A 17,978-nucleotide genomic window follows, 5' to 3' on the forward strand; every position below is an offset into this window, starting at 1 on the left:
GAGAAAGGTACGACCTAAACCACTCAAGGACAGTGCCTTGAAGGTTGAGGTGGGAGGACAAGCGGTGGAGTAGGATAGCGTGGTCGACCGTATCGAATGCTGCCGATAGGTCGAGGAGGCAGAGGGAGCCCTGGTCACAGATGGTCAGGATATCATTGGTGACCTTGACCAGGGCAGTTTCTGTGCTATGGGCAGCACGGAAACCTGACTGAAGGGGTTCGAAAAGTGAATGGGTGGAAAGGAAAGAGCGCAGTTGGGAGGCGACAACTCTTTCCAGGACCTTGGAGAGAAAGGGGAGGTTGGAGATGGGCCGGTAGCTTGATAGCTGCGACGCATCAAGGGAGGGTTTTTTCAGGGTGGGCGTGATGATGGCAGTTTTTAAGGGAATGGGGACAGAGCCAGAGGAGAGGGACAGGTTGATGATGTCAGTGATATGTGGGGCAAGAAAGTGGAGCTGGGAGATAAGGAGTGGAGTGGGGATGGGGTCAAGGGAGCAGGTGGTTGGTTTTAGGGATAGGATGAGTTTGGTGACAGAGGGTGGGGAAACGGGTACAAAAGTGAGTAGGGGAGGATGGGTAGCAGTCGGAGTGTGGGAGTGAGGGGGTGGGGGGTTGGTGGATGTTGGAGGGGAAGTGACCGCGGAGCGAATTCCCTTGATCTTGGATTCAAGGAAATCCAGCATCTCCTCGCAGTGAAGGTTGGAGGAGATGACCTGCGCGGGGTGGCGGGGGGGACGGAGGAGTCGGGTTGTGGTGGAAAACAGTAGCCTGGGGTTGTTCTTCGCCTCCAGGATTATCCTGGAGTAGAAGGACGACTTGGCCGAGGCTAGAGTGGAGCGGTAAATTTTGAGGAGGTCCAGCCAGATTTGTCGGTGGACCGTTAGGCCAGATTTGACACAGGTGCGTTCAGCGGCCCACACCTGGCTTTTCAGTGAGCAGAGGTGGGTGGTGTACCAGGGGGAGGAGCGGGAGTAGGAGACAGTGCGGGAAGCTCACCAGCAAAATGCCCTATTTTTAACCTGCAGGCTTTGCAGAAAGGTTCAAATGTATGGAATCAAAGGTGGGATCAAAGATGCTGTGTTTGTTAACTGTTAACATTTTCTGAAGGAATTGTTATTCACATTGTTACTCACATTACCGGTTGTTTTGTTCGCTGCTGAACTTCAAACGATTCCTGTGGAGTCCTGAAGATTAGTGGTTACAGCACTCGCCTTGCAAGCGAGAGGACCCGGATTCGATTCCTGGGCAGGGAGAAACATTGGGCAAGTTCCTGTTTACCCAGTAGTAAGTAGGAACCCAGTTCTTAAGATGATTGGCGGATCACTTTTCTGGGAGTAATAATCCCTTCAAAAAAAATAATAATTTGGTCACTCAATTCACGACTATTTGTGGTACACTGCTGTGCGCAATTGGCTGCTGTGTTTCACCCACAGTGAATTCACATTACAGTGTACTCTGAAGCGCTTTGCGATGTCTCGAAGACATGATAAGGCGCTGTATCAAATGCAAGGATTATTATTATTGAAGCTATATGAGAACTATACCTGGATGTTAACAGGTCTATATATGGGAGAGTACTTCCTGTTGTCGAAGGGAAGAAATAAAATCTAACAGTCCAAATACCAGCATTATTGAAGGCGGTTGAGGCTATATATTTCACAATATTCTGCCACGTGAATTTATGATGATCTGCAGGAACATAAAAAGAAATATAAATGGTGAAACTGCTCTTTATTTGTAGGCCAATCAGTGTGATAGTAAAGGACCCATGTAATTTGGTAACTTGAATGTTTGCTAATGCCTAGTTATTTTTCTATTGGAGTATACTGTTGCATTCAAGTATTGTCAGCATTGTTATTCACAATTTTCAGATTGAGAAATACTGTAACCTCATTCTTAAAATGGGTCAAATCAGCCAACCAATAACATTGTTTGAAAGCACTTGGGTAATGGAAAAGAGTTTAATCTTGGTGTATAAAATGAAGTACGTTCTTCAAAAACAAACAAGTGCCAACTTGAGAGAATGGGTTTGTAAAATGTTAAACACTGTTTGACAGGAAAGTCTAAACCTAAAATCTGTGGTTTTGACCTCTGTCTTTCTGTTTTCCAAAAACTGTTCCTGGTATTTCTAACTAGTATATTTAAGGTTCATTAAAGCCAATTCCAAAAATGTGCGTGCATCAGCCTTGAGTTCTCCGCCTATAGGCATATGGAGTTTGGGACATTTCATTATGTAAATAAAATTGGTCGCTCACTCCACGACTGTTTGTGGGACACTGCTGTGTGCAATTGGCTGCTGCGATTCGCCCACAAAGTACACAGTCAATTCACTTTACAGTATATCCTGTGAAGCGCTTTGATACGTCTCGATGATATGATAAGGCGCAATATCAAATGCAAGGATTATTATAATGTAGTCTAATTTGAGATATTCACAGCGGGATGTGAAGACAATGTAACCTGTGTCAGTCAACCTGAGCAGTCAGATAGGGTCGGGAATCAGTAACCTCTAATCAAACTCTAGTGCTAGTCCAAGAGCCTCAAATTCATGTTTTTACCCCTTTCATGAATAATCCATTTACCTAGCAGTAAGTAAGAATCCAGTTGCCAGTCAATTAGCAGATCGCTTTTCCAGGGGTAATAATCCCTTGAAAAAAAATAATAAAAGTAATTTGGTCACTCAATCCACAACTGTGGGACACTGCTGTGCTCAATTGGCTGTCGCGTTGCATCTACAAAACATACAGTCCATTCACTTTACAATATATTCTGTGAAGCGCTTTGAGACGTCTCAAAGATGTAATAAGGCACTATATCAAATGCAAGGATTATTATTATTGTAACTTCTTACACCAAATTGTGCCATCTTCAAAAAGAAAAGCAGGTTTCTCTGTTTCCTGGCCAACACAATGGTATCTTGTGTTCAAATTTTCTAATGTTGGCTGACCAATGCACAACTGCTAACACTTAACAGCAATTACCTGTTGAAGCTCTGAGTCATTTTTGCGATGTCTGTACTATACTAAACGCAGGAATCATTATTAATTACAGCAGCAAGAAAGCAGCACTGCCAGAGATGTGCTCAATATGCTCACCATGATTGTGTAAGGTAGCAGATTTTAGATTGAGTTTAATGCTCACAGGAATAGAGGCTCCAAGTCTTGGCCCCATTGTCTTTCCAAGTCAGAGCTGCATTGGCAGCATTGAATCAGTGTTGTCACGGAAGTGGATCCCCTGTGGGCTCAATGAGGTGAAATTGCAGCTGGTGCCAACATGTGGGACCTCCTTTGCTAAAAGTGGGTCAGGACCATTGCCACAGAGACAGCTTTCCAACTTGGAATGTAAGCAGAAAGCAGGAAGTTGCGAGACCTAGTTACAGTCCTCGTTAGAGAGCTGCTGAGCATTGGCTAATTAACAAGTAATGAATTTGATGTGGAAAAACTTGGTTTAAATGATTGTCTGTAAATTGTGATTGACCAAGCGCTGGAGAGGGGACATTTTTCTCCCCCACCCCCCCGCCCCACATCATATGATGACACCAGAAATGCTGCCTAATGAAGTGGAGTAGAATTATTCATTTAATTCGCATATAGCTTTAGTGCAAAATAGAAATACTGATCAGCAGTGCAGGGAATGGTGCTCAGAACAACACAACTGTACCTTAATCTCTCCCTCCAATCAGCAGGCTCCGGCCTGTTCCACGTCTCCTACACGGCCCACCCCACTATCGACCGTTGGGCATTCAGCCACTCTGCCCCCATCCTTTGGAACTCAATCCCACAGTCCCTTTGCCTCGCTGCCTCCTTCAAGGCACGTCTCAAGACCCTCCTCTTCAACTGAGCCTTTGGCTACCCTCCTACCCCCACCCTCCCTGCCCTCCACCCCTCCTGATCCCAACCCCCTGCTCAGGTCCAAATCCCTGACTGCAGTGCTTTGGGACCTCCCAATGTGAAAGGCACTGTACGTATTATTGTTGTTGCTCTGAGATTAAGGCAGAGTTGGGAGAAAAGTGATGAGAGGGAATAAGGGGAACTTTTCTTCTTTATTTACATATTGCTGTATCTGATCAGATAGTGCCACATCCTGCCAATGATGGTGCCCAAAACCCAATCGATTTTCGTTTTGAAGTGTGCATGTTACCCTTTTATTGTTTGTGGGAATTGAACAAAAAAAATTGTAAATGAGATTTAAGAAGCAGGATTATTTTAGTGTTGGTTATATTTGCTCTCTGGAGCTCCCTCCCAATTTGCTGTGCCTTACAACTTCACTAACCCTGCTCTGAAAACCATTCTTAAAAATGACCCGTCATATCTCATTTCTCCTCTCCCTCCCACCCAACTTGCTCAGGGATCCATGCTGTTCTCCCTGTAAAGTGATCTGGGACATTTTCTGTGTGAAAGGTGCAATGTAAGTGATGTTCTTGATTTTTAAAACAAATGTTATAAAGACTACTATTAATTTGAAAAAAACGAATGACCTTGTATAATATTAATAACCCTTGCATTTGATATAGCACCTTATCAAGTCTTTGAGATGTCTTAAAGCGCTTCACAGAATATACTGGAAAGTGAACTGACTATATTTTGTGGGTGAAAAGTGGGTCAATTGCGTACAGCAGTGTCCCACAAATAGTCGTGGATTGAGTGACCAAATTATTATTATCTTTTTTTGAAGGGATTATTAGCCCCAGAAAAGCGATCCACCAATCGACCAACACCCGGGTTCCTTCTTATTGCTTATATAATGCTCCTTTGCACAGTATAATCTGTTTCATTTCCTTTGATATAAAATGATTCCGTTTGAAAGTGGTTGCTCCTTTTTGTTTATCCAGAGCATGTGTATCTGCTCCTTCCCTTCAATTCAGTTTCCACAGTTCCATTCGTGCTTGTGCCAGAAAATGTGAACTTTGTGTTTTCAATGTTGGAGGCACACTTGCTTGGCAAGGTGTTTGTGGATGGCAGCAGCATGTGTGTTACAGCTGGGCTGGAGGCAAGAACATCATCAGAGTGTCCTTTAACCTTAGCTTGTACATAACACGCGCTTTGGCTTTCTCTAAACTTAAATCAGAAGAAAGGCTTCTCTCTTCTCCCCGCAGGACTTTTAAAATCAAAAACCAACTGGGTTCAGCACTCTGAACCAATATCATGCTTTGTGTTTTAACATTTCTGCTGTTTTGTGGATACGTGAGCAGCGATTGGGGAGGGGGGAGGAAAACTGCAATAACGGGGATAGCCAAACACCAGAGAAATGTGGCTGCACAATAATCAGCTGTTTCATTCAAATCTCTTTGTGGTTCATAATCCTAACATTAAAGCTGCTGTGTCCTTTTTTAATGCCTTTAGTCAGACCATGGGTAACACTGCCCCTATTTAGTGCGTCGGCCTCTCCATCATTGGCAGGCAGATCTTCAGCCACTCTGACCCCACCCTCTAGAACTCCATCCCGCAGTCCCTCCGCCTCGCCCCTCCCTTGCTTCCTTTAAGACCCGTCTCTTCAACCATGACTTTGATCACCCTCCTTCCACGCGCCCCATCCCCCCCGTCCTCCACCCTCTCTGATCTCCAGCTCGGGTCCAAAACACTGATTGTCCAGTGCCTTGGGACGTCTTCCTGACGTGAAAGGCGCTATACAAATGTCATTTTGTGTTGTTGTTGAGTCAGTTTGTGAGTAATGCTGCCTAATGACTGCAATTGGCTGCCATATTTCGTCCACAAAGTATACGGTAAATCACTTTACAGTATATTCTGTGAAGCGCTTTGAGATATCTCGAAGACGTGATAAGGCGCTATATCAAGGCACCTCTGTACCTACTGCCTCTCGCTTTCACAGGTCAAAACTGACTTTTACTCCAAAGTCATCCTAGAGGCAAACAACAATCCAAAGACGCTGTTTACCACCGTCCATCACCTCCTCCGTGGACTATCTCAAGCCCCCTCTATCCTCACATTAAACGCCAAGTGTGAAGAGGTTCTAAACTTCTTTGTCTCAAAAATTAAAAAAAATCGGGTTGGCTGCATCGACTTCCCCTCCCATGTCCACTTCCACCCAACCCAAACCATCCACACCAACTTCTCCCTTTGCCACGGCTCCTGCCACTCCCCCCTCCTTACACTCCTTTGCACCCATTTCTCCCTCCTCCCTCTGAACCACAATCACCCAAATTAAGTTCACCACCTGCTACCTCGACCCCCTCCCCACCCAACTGCTGTTCACTCAACTCCCCCTTCTCTCCCCCCTGCTGGCCGTCCCCCTGAAAACCGCTGTCATCACACCCCTCCTCAAAAAACCCACCCTCGATCCCTCTAGTACTACAGTTGCATCTCCAACCTACCTTCCTTGCCAAAGTCCTGGAACACATTGTTGCAGGTCACTTTTGGTAACACCTCTCCCTCCTCGAGCCCCAGCAGTCTGGTTTTCGTCCTGACTGCCCACAGCACAGAGACAGCGCTTGTTAAAGTCACAAACAACATTCTCTCTATCTGTGACCGGAGCTCCCTCTGCCTCTTCGTCCTCCTGGATCTTTTTGCCACGTTCAACACAGTCGACCACACCATCCTCCTCCACCACCTCATCTCCCTCATTTACCTTAGTGGGTCCGCATTCGCATCGTTCGAGTCCTACTTAACCAACCGCCTCCATTTCATTTCAACAAATGGTTTCTCCTCCTGCCCCCACCCGGCACCAGCGGAGTATCCCAGGGCTCCATCCTTGGCCCTCTTCTTTTCCTTATCTATATGCTCCCTCTGAGTGATATCATCTGCAAACACCGGGTAATCTTGTGGTGCAGTGGGTATTTAACGTCATCTGAATAGGCAGATAGAACTCAGTTTAAAGTCTCACCTGTAGGACTTTCCCAGCAATGCACTGGTGTCAGCCTAGATTTGTCTGTCAAACACATGTATGCGGATGACACACAGATCTACTTTGCCTCCTTCAGTACCAACTCCAGGTCGGCTGATGTTCTATCAGCTTGTCTGCCTGACATCAGGGCCTGGAGCTGAATATGGACAAGACGGAAGTCATACTTCTTAGCTCCCGTCAACGACTTCACTCCTGCAGATCTAAACCCCTCAAGTCTATCCCTCAGACTCACCGAACCAGTGCTCTATCTAGGCATCAGGTTCAACCCCCAGTTGTCCTTCCTCCCCCACATCCGGGCCCTGACCAGGAGCATCTTCTTCCATCTCCACCATATTGCCCACCTCCAAACTTACCCCAAATGCAGCCGAAACCCTCCTGTATGCGTATGTCACCTCCCGCTTGGATTACTCCAATGCACTCCTCGCCTGTCTCCCCAGCTCCACTATTTAAAAAATCCAGCTCATTCATAACTCTGCCGCCCACATACTGACCCAGACAAAATTCCATGCCCACACTTCACCCGCTCTGCCCAGGCTCCACTGGCTCCCCATGACCAAACGGATCGACTTCAAGATCCTCATGCTCATGTTCAAGTCCATTCACTCCCTGGCACCTCACTACCTCTCTGACCACCTCACTCCCCAATCCACCACTCGGTGCCTCTGCTCAACTAGCACTGGTCTGCTGCTCATCCCTCGCACACTCCGCCCCACCATCAGAGGTCATGCTTTCACCCACTACACTCCGAAACTCTGGAACACTCTCCCTCAAACCCTCCATCTTGCCCCCTCCTCTTTCAAGTCCCGCCTGAAAACCTTCCCCTTGGCCGTGCTTAAGGCCACCTTCCCCCAGCTCAGAGCCAGGCTCCACCACTGTTAAACGTTCTGAGACGTTACCCTGCGTGGAGAGAGCTACATAAGTGCAAGTTGTTGTTAGTAGTAGAATTATTGTATGAACGTACACTGTTGACCTTGGGTCTGTATGGCTCAGTGTATTTATACAGTGAGTCATGGAATAAAGGGAGATTTCCCCACCTCAAAAATACATGTTCAATCTGTATTCAATCTGCTGGTTGTAATGCAATCTCTGAGTAATTCTAACTATTCTGGATCTCTGGCCCTTGTACATCTTGGCGGCTTAGTTGTTGAAAGTCATGCCCACCTACATGTTCATGGTGTCTGCACTCAGCAGTCAAAGGTGATGTATCTCTGTAATTTACTCCTGCTGAAAGCTCCTCTCATCAAAGATTAAAGATATTTCCTACAAATGTATTGCATACATAGTACTTATGACATACGAGACAAGTGGATTCTGGATGTCTTCCCCAGATCTTTGATCTGACCAGCTAAGAGAAGCTGGACTGATGTTTTTATGCATTTCTATAACTTGTGTAAATTGACTGGCCCAATCAAATAGTCATCCCTTTTACAATTACTCTATTTTGAAAATTGATAAGGTTCTTTATTCATTTGTGGCTCTTTATAATAATAAAATAATCCTTGCATTTGATATAGTGCCTTATTATGTCTCCGAGATGTCACAGAGTGATAAGGCATGATAAGGCACTATATCAAATGCAACGATTATTTAGAAGATATATCACTATATCTGCTCCACAGAATATACTGAAAGTGTAGTGACTGTATTTTCGATGGGCTTGAGGAACAGCCCATTTCCAGCCATTGATGTCCTGATGCAGCTTTGATTTAAACAATCCTTGAGATAAAATAGTCACTCTCCTCATTGCTCGTGTCAGACCCGTGCAATGTTGCCACATTTGTGGAGTCCTGTAGCTCAGTGGTTAGAGCACTCGCTTTGTAAGCGAGAGACCTGGGTTCGATTCCCGGCAGGGCGAAACCTTGGGCAAGTTTCCTTACTCCACACATCTGATAATAATCCCTCAAAAAAAAATTGGTCATTTTAATCCACGACTGTTTGTGGGACACTGCTGTGGGCAATTGGCTGCTGCATTTCACCCACAAATATACAGTCAATTCACTTTACAGTCTATTCTGTGAAGCGCTTTGAGACGTTTAGAAGATGTGAAAAGCACCATATCAAGTGCAAGGATTATTATTATTATTTTATTATTTACCGACTAAAGCAATTGCTACACTTAGCTGTAATTACTGTAAAGGTTATTCTTTTTCTACTGAAGCTTTTAAATGAGTGTGGCTACTAACATGGAACAGAAATTCCTTAGACTGTAAAAGAATTTGCTTCAGTTTTTGGTTGCTGTCGAAGCTTAGTATAGATAAAATAAAAAGTTCCAGGGCTACAATACTATATCTAATCTTTTGTAGGAATTGTTAATGTCGAGATTTGAGGATCCTGTGCAGAATAAGTCAGTTTATTCTGCATGGAATCAATTAATGAGAACAATTGAATCGTAGGGAATACAACGGTTCCCTGAAAATACGTTAGTCCTTAGCTTTATTGTCCGACAACTGACTATTGTTATGTGTTGTAGTAACTGTAACACAAATGCAATGTGGCGAGAGTCAATAGTACTGTAGTACCACTAATCCTGACAGCCACAAGAAGTTCCGGATGGCGTGTTCCTGGCAGATGGCGTTCACAGATGGCAAAGAGAGCATTCTTAAGAAGCTTACTTTAACCTTTTATTGGTCAGTCTCCTCTGGCCATTCTTCAACTGCAGAAGAAATTAGATGACTTTGACCTAAATCAATTAAATCAATTTCAACAACAAACCTCAAAAGACACAATGGACCATGTTTTCCAGTTACAAGACTTACAATTACAATGCTCTCCTTCTCTTGCGCCACATACTCTTCAACAAAACACATATCCTGATGGACAAGCTTGCCTCAGCTGGTAGCATTCTTGCCTTTCTGGTAATCAAGGCTGTGAATTCAAGTCACACATCAAGCGTTGAGCTCAGTCCAGACTGACACTCCAGCGCATTCCTGAGAAAACGCTGCATTATTGATGGTGGCTTCTTTGGATGAGACATCCAAAGGTCTGTTTGCCTGTTCAGATGATTATTAAAAATTATGTTGTCTTGGCCATACAGCGATGTCCCATAAACAGGCATGAAGTGAACAGCCAATTTTATCTGGAGGATTGTTGGCCAGGACACATCATGTTGGAGCTCCCTACTCTTTAGAATAGTGTCAGGAGATCTTCAACATCCACCTCCGCAAGCAGAAAGGACATTGGTTTTCTGTCTCATCTGAAGGACGGTATCTATGGCAATGCAGCACTCCCAGCACTCCAGTGGAGTGTCAGGTGAAACTGAGCGCTACGATGTGTTTTGAGATGTTTGATGTGCTTTAAAATTATAACTTTTTTTTACAGAGCTTTTTGAATATAAATTGTCTGGAAGCGAATGGGCAGATTGATCACCTCCTTAGTCTCTCGCTTGTTCAGATGATTCTAGCAACAACTTCACACCATGTTAGCTCCCCTAGGCCTGAGATTGTTTATAAAAAGTGTGTTTGAAAGTTTTGAGAGTTGCTTATGATTGCCTCCGTCTTAATTATTCGCTGACTTGCTTGACTGAAAGAGCTCAGGCTGTAGTCTCCCAAGCCAAGGTTAGTAACTTTTCTCTGACTTATCAAGACAACATTATAGATTCTGCTTTAACCATGATATCGGAAGGGCATTTTGTGTCAAAGACCCACTGGGCCAGAAAACATTTGTCACCTAACCTCCTTTAGATTTTTAACAATGATCTTAAATTCATGCTGTCCAATGAAACAAATTTGAACTCACTGCTGGCTTGAAAGAATGTGCTAGTCCATACTCATCAGGCCATCTGCAGCATTAACCCAAAATGTTCAATATTCATAGAGGGAGATGAAAAATACATTTCCCTTACCAGTTAGATTTAAAAAATGGGAATATGAACATGCACATGCAGGAACAGTGGGCATGACCACTACTGTGAAAGTGTTTTAATGGCAGAATGGTTAATAATAATAATCTTTATCATGTCTTCGAGACGTCTCAAAGCACTTCAAAAATATACGCCAAAGTGAATTGACTGTATATTTTGTGGGCGAATCCGTCAGACAATTGCGCACAGCAGTATCCCACAAATAGTTGTGGATTGAACGACCAAAATGTTATTTATTTTGAAGGGATTCTTACCCTAGAAATGCGATCCGCTAATCCACTAACAACCGTAATCCTACTTACTGCTAGGCGTGTGGAGTAAGGCAACTTACCCAATGTTTTGCCCTGCCAGGGAATCCCAGATATCGCCTGCGAGCCGAATGCTCTAACCACTGAGCTACAGGACTCCACAGACATAGCAAATGTCTAGTTTGGGTGATGCTTGTGTGCTTGGAGATACGTTCTTTTCAGTAACTCTCGGGGATCTGAAATTCCGCTGATCCAAGGTCTGATCCGTGACCTATTGTTTCTCAGTTCACTTCAGAAAATATCCCGTGCTGTTCTGAGATACCAGAAGGGGGAAAAGGACACTGATCTGTTCTTGTGTCAATTTTAAATCCAAAATTCGTGATCATGAATTGAATGTCTAATGGAACACAAATCTAAAGGTTAAAAGGGAGAGGGAAGTTTTTATTACAGTTGTCGGATTTCAATAAAGTAGAGATGGGAACATAACATTTGTATTTTATTTTAAATTGAGAAGCTGAGGTGAGATAAAGGGCAGTTTCTCTCCCGCTCTCCTCCCACCCCAGTTTAGGTGCCCAGCCTGCAGTGTCTATCTAGATTGTCTATCTATATTGGGACGTCCTCCCAACGTTGAAGGCAGTATAAAAATGTAAATTTGTATTGGTACAGCCTTGCTTTTTAAAAGCCTACGATTATAAGAACTGTAGAGCTTTACAGCATAGAAGAAGGCTATTTAGCCCGTCGTATCTGTGCCAGCTCTTTGAAAAGAGCAATCCATTAAGTCTCATTTACGTGCTTTTTTCCCCATGTCCTTTCAAATGGATCCTCTTTAGCTATCATTCTTGTTTCCTCTTAAAAGTGAATATAGATCCTGCCTCTAGAACCGCTTCCAGCATGTCACAGCCTAGAAACTGTGTAATATATATTTTTAAATCCTCCTAATCCCCATTTTTGCGAAGTTGGTAATTATTCTTAAACTGATGCTCTTGATTGACTGAGCAGTGGAAACCATTTCTCCCTATCTACTCTACCAAAAGAATTTTAAACATTTCTATCGGGTCTCCCCAAACTGTCTCTGCTCTAGTGAAAATAGGAGGAAGGAAAGGACATTTGCCTGCCAAGTTTCTGGAGAAGAATGATTTGCAGCCTTGGACGTCTGCTTCCAGCTTTGTATTGACTTCTCCCATGGCTGAGTGCAAGGAGAAGGGAGCCTGGCATAAGCCCTGCACATTGTTCCCGATCCAATTTATTTTTTTTTATATTCAAGAATTGTGAGTGCTGCTGGATTTTCAATAATGTTAGGCCTAAAGGTTCTATAGCAGTTTCAAAGTGGCTTTGTCTCCTTACTTCAATCTTTGATCTCCTCAACTTCCCTGGTCTCTGTAAAATTATCGTCTGGCTGATTCTCACATCTCCTTTGCTCCCTCACAGCTGATCCACGCTACTTTTCTTCACTTCCACACATCACCCACCTTCACCCCATCTCACACCAGCTGCCACTGTGTGGGATTTTGTTACCTCCACTGGTCTCCCGAGCTTCACCATCCATAAACTCCCAACTTGTTCAAAACTCCCCTACATGCTTCCTCACCCGCACAAAGTTCTGCACACTCACTCCAGTCCTTCCAGACTCACTGTTTCCCAGTTGATCAATTTCAAGGTCCTCACCTACATCCCTCATGCTCTAGTACCTCCCTATTCTCTCTGATCAATCCAACTCCTCTGTTTGTCCCCTTTCCTTGTTAACTCGGGCTTGCTATGCATCCCTCTCCCCCTCCACCCCACCATCGGTAACCAAGCCTTCAGATTCTAACCTCCAGAACTCCTCCCTAACCTCAGTCTCGCTCCTCTCCACGTAAAGCTGTTGCAGTTGCAGTACAACCGATTGAATTTGTACAAGATCACGAACCATCCTAAACTGTTAAAAGCACATGTGATAATAGCGATCAGTTGGTGTCAAGTAATCAACAACTACTTACATTTATATAGCGCCCCTCACACAGGGTAGCTCCAAGAGCGCTTGACAGTGGTGGAGCATGACGCCGAACCGGGGGGGGAGGTGACCGTAGGCACAGTCGAAGAGAAAGGTCTTCAAGCGTGACCTGAAGGTGGGGAAGGAAGGGGCAAGGCGGAGGGATAGAGGAAGAGTGTTCCAGAGTTTTGGAGCGTAGTGGCTGAAAGCGCGGCCACAAATGGTGTAACGGAGGACACGAGGGACATGCAGGAGGTCCTATTCTCTCTGATCAAATGGCCGGCAATCCACTAAATAAAATTGATCATTCATTTCATGGCTGTCTGCTGTGCGCAGATTGACTGCCGCGTTCACTTACAAGTGTAGAGTCACCACACCATGCTAACAATGTTGGAGTAATTAAACTAATGAATTAAAAGCTTTGTACAGAGTTAAAGTGAATTGATGAAAAATTTCCCCATATACAGTAGAACGATTATTGATTAGGTAGAGAGTGTTGATAACTGCACATTATGCAAAATAAAAATTGGCTATAATATTAAAACAAATTCTACCATCAGAAGTAATTGTGCATTATAGTTCCACCAGGCCTTCTCTCTGACACTGTCGACTTGTTTTTGTATCCTTTTTCGCATACACAAAATATACAGATAACTCACTTTACAATACATTGTGCGAAGCACTTTGAGACGTCTCAACGACATGATAAGGCGACTTAGCAAATGCAAGGATTATTATTATTATATGGCCTTTCTCTTACAAAATTTTTGTTTTCCTATAATTTGTCTGACTTTCTCCAACCCTAACCCTCCGCAATACAACACGTGCTGATGATTAAAAAATCCAGTTGTGTGAAATTGCATGTAAGATCATTGATTACAGGGTGTGAGTAAATTGCGTCCCCAGTAACCTTGTATGCATGCATGCAACTGGATTTTTTTCCACTGGTACATCGTAGCCCTGCATCCACTTCTGCATCAGAGCCTTATGTGGATATGCAGTTAGCTGGAGTGCAGAAATGGTATTCTCTAAATTTCTGTTTTAAGCCATGTGACTGTACAAACTCAACCCGTCAGAGTACATAGGAACATGAAACATTTATAATAAACTTGCGTTTGATATAGCAGCTTATCAGGTCTTCGAGGCGTCTCAAAGCACTTCATAGAATATACTGTAAAGTGAATTGAATGTATCACCCCCGCTCTCACCCAACTCCACTGGCTTCCCATCACACAGAGGATACAGTTCAAAATCCTGATCCTTTCAAAACCTTCCATGGCCTTGCTCCCCACTACCTCTGCGACCACCTAACCCCCTACCAACCTGCCTGCTCCTTCCGCTCAGCGGGCTCTAGCCTGCTTCACATCCCCCGCCTCGCCTGGCCCACCATTGGCGGGCTGGCCTTCTAGCACTTTGTCCCCACCCTCTGGAATATTTTGTGGGCAAAACGGGAGATTATTATTACAGTCACTATGTGACTATCTCTCTCTCCGTCTCTACTCTGTGACTCCCATTGTACACTGTGTGACTATCTCTCTTTATCCTCTGTGACTCTCCTGTTGCGCTCTGTAACTCTGTCTACTCTCTTTCCATTATAATGTCTCTCTTCATACATGAAACATATAAATAGACAAATGTATAATAATCCCTTAAAAAAAATGTGGTCCCTCATTCAACGACTGTGTGCTATTCGCAATTGGCTGCCACGTTTTGCCCACAAAACACAGTCAATTCACATATTCTATGAAGTGCTTTTGAGACGTCTCAAAGACGTGGTAAACCGCTATATCAAATTCAAGGATTATTTTTATTATTTGTGATTATTATCCCCGGAAAAGCGATCCACCAGTCGACTAATATCCAGGTTCCTACTTGCTGCTAGGTAAACAGAGGTGTGTGGCGTAAGGAAACTTGCCCAATATTTCGCCCTGTCAGGAAATCAAACCCGGTCCTCTCGCTTGTGAGGTGAGTTCTCTAACCACTAAGCTGCAGGACTCTTATGCCTGCAATACTATCTGAATTTTGAGGTTGCAAACTGCAGCTTTCATGTCTTGCAGTAGGACCCCAGAATAATGTTTTCAGCTATTTGGTCTGATAATTGTTTGGTTTAAAGAAAATGAACTCCAGTGCCTGCAACACTGACTCTTTAAAACCGATCTCAAGATCGGGCAACGGCAACCTGCACCTATATAGTGCTTTTCACAAAGGACCACATCTCAAATCACTTCATGATGACTTAATAGGAGCCCAAGATTTGAGGGAATAGTTGGGTGGCTGAAGACACATTTGACAATTTTTGGAAGCAGGGAGGGTGGCATAGGGATTTTGGTAGTGAGTTCCAGATGATGGAGATGGTAGCTGTAAGCTCACCTACCAATGATGGAGTTGAAAAGAGTCCTGTAGCTCAGTAGTTAGAGCACTCACCTTGCAAGCAAGAGACCTGGGTTCGATTCCCGGCAGGGTGAAACCTTGGGTAAGTTTCCTTACTCCTCTGTTTGTGCACAAGAAGTAAGTAGGAATCTGTTTACCAAGGAGTAAGTAGGAATCCAGTTGTTAAGTCGATTGGCGGATCGCTTTTCCGGGGGTAATAATTCCTTCACAAAGATAATAATAATAAATTGGTCAATTCAATCCACGACTGTTTGTGGAACACTGCTGTGCACAATTGGCTGTTGCGTTTCGCCCACAAAATATACAATCAATTCACTTTACAGTATATTCTGTGAAGCGCTTTGAGACGTCTCAAAGACGTGATAAAGTGCTATATTAAATGCAAGGATTATTATTATTATTACATGGAACAGGCCAGAGGTGGTGCAAAAGTAGGATCATTGACATAGGGCAATGCTATTTGAAGATAAGGATGAGGATCTTAAAATCATTCCAGTTGGAGTTTAGGAGCCACTGGAGCTTGACAGGGATGGGAGGCGGAGTAATAGTTTGTGTGACAGCCTGGCACTTGGTAGCACTCTCACCTCTGAATCAGAATGCTGCGGATTCAAGACCGACGTAAGCTGGCACTCCAATTGGAAGGAGAGGGTTGCATTGTCAGAGGTGCCATCCTTTCGATGAGATGTTAAACTGAGCTGCTGTCTGTCTGATTAGGTTAACATTAAAGATCCCACAACACTGTTCCAAAATAGAAGGAAATTTCTCCCAGTGTCCTGGCCAACAATCCCCTAAATAAAATTGGGCATTCATTTGTGGGATATTGCTGTACACAAATTGGCTGCCATGTTCACCCACAAAACACATAATCACTCCACTTTATAGTACAGTACAAGTGCTGTGAAGAGCTTTAAGATGTCCTCCTGACATGAAAGCACCATACTTACATATACCCTATAGCCTTTTACACGCATTCATAACATTCAGGTTTGACTATGCAGACTTTGCTTGTCGGCCCCCCAACTCCTCCCTCCATAGGCTGCAGATCATCCAGAACTCTGCAGCCTGTGTCCTTTTTCTGCACTAGGCTCCAAGACCCTATCACCCCCATCCAAATCCACTGGCTTCCCATCACACAGAGGATACAGTTCAAGATCCTGGTTCTCACCTTCAAAGCTCCCCATGGCCTTGCTTCCCCCCTACCTCTGTGACCTCCTGACCCTCTACCAACCTGCCCACTCACTCTGCACAGCGGGTTCCGGCCTGATTCGCAACCCCTGCCTTGCCCGCCCCAACATTGGCTGGTGGGTCTTCTGACACTCTGCCCCACCCACTGGAACTCCATCCCACAATCCCTCCACCTCACCCCCTCCCTTGCCTGCTTCAAGACCGGTTTCAAAGTCCTCCTCTTTGACCGTGCCTTTGATCACCCTCCTTTGCCCCCTTTCCCTCCACCCTCCCTGAAACCGATCCCCAGCTCGGGTCCGAAACACTGACTGACCAGCGCCTTGGGACGTTCTTCCGATGTGAAAGGCACTATACAAATGTAATTTTGTTGTTATTGTTGTACACCAAATAAAAGATTATTATTATGTTAGGGCCATTAATTCAAATTAGTTTCTCCCTTCTCAGCAAAATTAAATTGCTGTCTTTTGACTTGTTTACAGTGTTTGGACAGTTGAGCACATCTAGATTTTAAATTCAAGGAGCGGTAACTTGATATATCTTAACGGGACCCATGGTTAATTACATTTACTACTAAATAAAATAGTGTCATTGAAAGAATTAAGTTAGTTTCAGGCAAACTCTGCTGTGGCCAATCTATTTCTGGGTGAATTGAGAACATTGACTTCCTACATTCACATCCCACTTAACCTCAGCTGTGCCCCGTTTTTCACACTGTCCAGCTTTGCTTCCCTGATGGGGTGGGCGAAATCAGACCAGTCGTGTATGAATGTATGCATGTAAGAAAAATGTAATTTTGTGGGCAAAACGCGGCAGCCAATTGTGCAGAGTGGAGCCAGAGTTTTCACAAATGAGTTGATAGTCTTCCCCCTTGTTTATGCACAGAGCATCTGGTGCAGCAATATATTAAGTTTAAAAATGCACATATGTATTTAGCAAGCTTGCAGGAGACTGCAACTTCTCCTGCATAGTCCTGCTTGACAAGTGGCACTGGTTTACCAAAAAGGTTCAAACACTAGCTTATCGTTTTGAGTTGTTTTCACCAAACTGCTGCTTCTCCATGTTTGCCAATTCTGCTGACTCTCTTTCCTGTACTACCCCTGGATTGGCCACCAGGAAACAGTGCACCATGACCATGCCGCCTTCTGTTTTGGCTTCGCTTTTCCTTCCACTGTCGAAGTGTTTTGCTTTTCCTCTAGCAAAAGGTCCTGTAGCTTAGTGGTTAGGGCACTCGCCTCGCAAGCGAGAGGACCTGGGTTTGATTCCCGGGCAGGGCGGAAACATTGGGCAAGTTTCGTAACTCCACACGCCTCCGTTTACCTAGCAGTAAGGAGGAACCTGGTTGGCAGATCGCATTTCCGAGGGTAAAAAAAACCCTTAAAAATAATAATATGGTCACTCAATCCACAACTGTTTGTGGGACACTGCTGTGTGCAATTGGCTACTGGGTTTCGCACATAAAATATACA

The 17,978-nt window shown here is 44.3% G+C and overlaps 1 protein-coding gene and 1 non-coding gene across 10 annotated transcripts in view; both read left to right on the top strand.

The window, feature by feature from the left end:
• LOC103187627 (serine/threonine-protein kinase MRCK alpha) overlaps positions 1 to 17,978 on the top strand; it is a 237,968-nt gene that overhangs the window by 130,667 nt on the left and 89,323 nt on the right. The window lies entirely within an intron of this gene.
• On the top strand, positions 8,644 to 8,715 carry trnat-ugu. Its single transcript has one exon. It is a non-coding gene; the product is annotated as a tRNA-Thr (tRNA).

Source organism: Callorhinchus milii, unplaced genomic scaffold (genome assembly GCF_018977255.1).
Source record: "Callorhinchus milii isolate IMCB2004 unplaced genomic scaffold, IMCB_Cmil_1.0 Scaffold3, whole genome shotgun sequence".
NCBI classification, from domain to species: Eukaryota; Metazoa; Chordata; class Chondrichthyes; order Chimaeriformes; family Callorhinchidae; genus Callorhinchus; species Callorhinchus milii.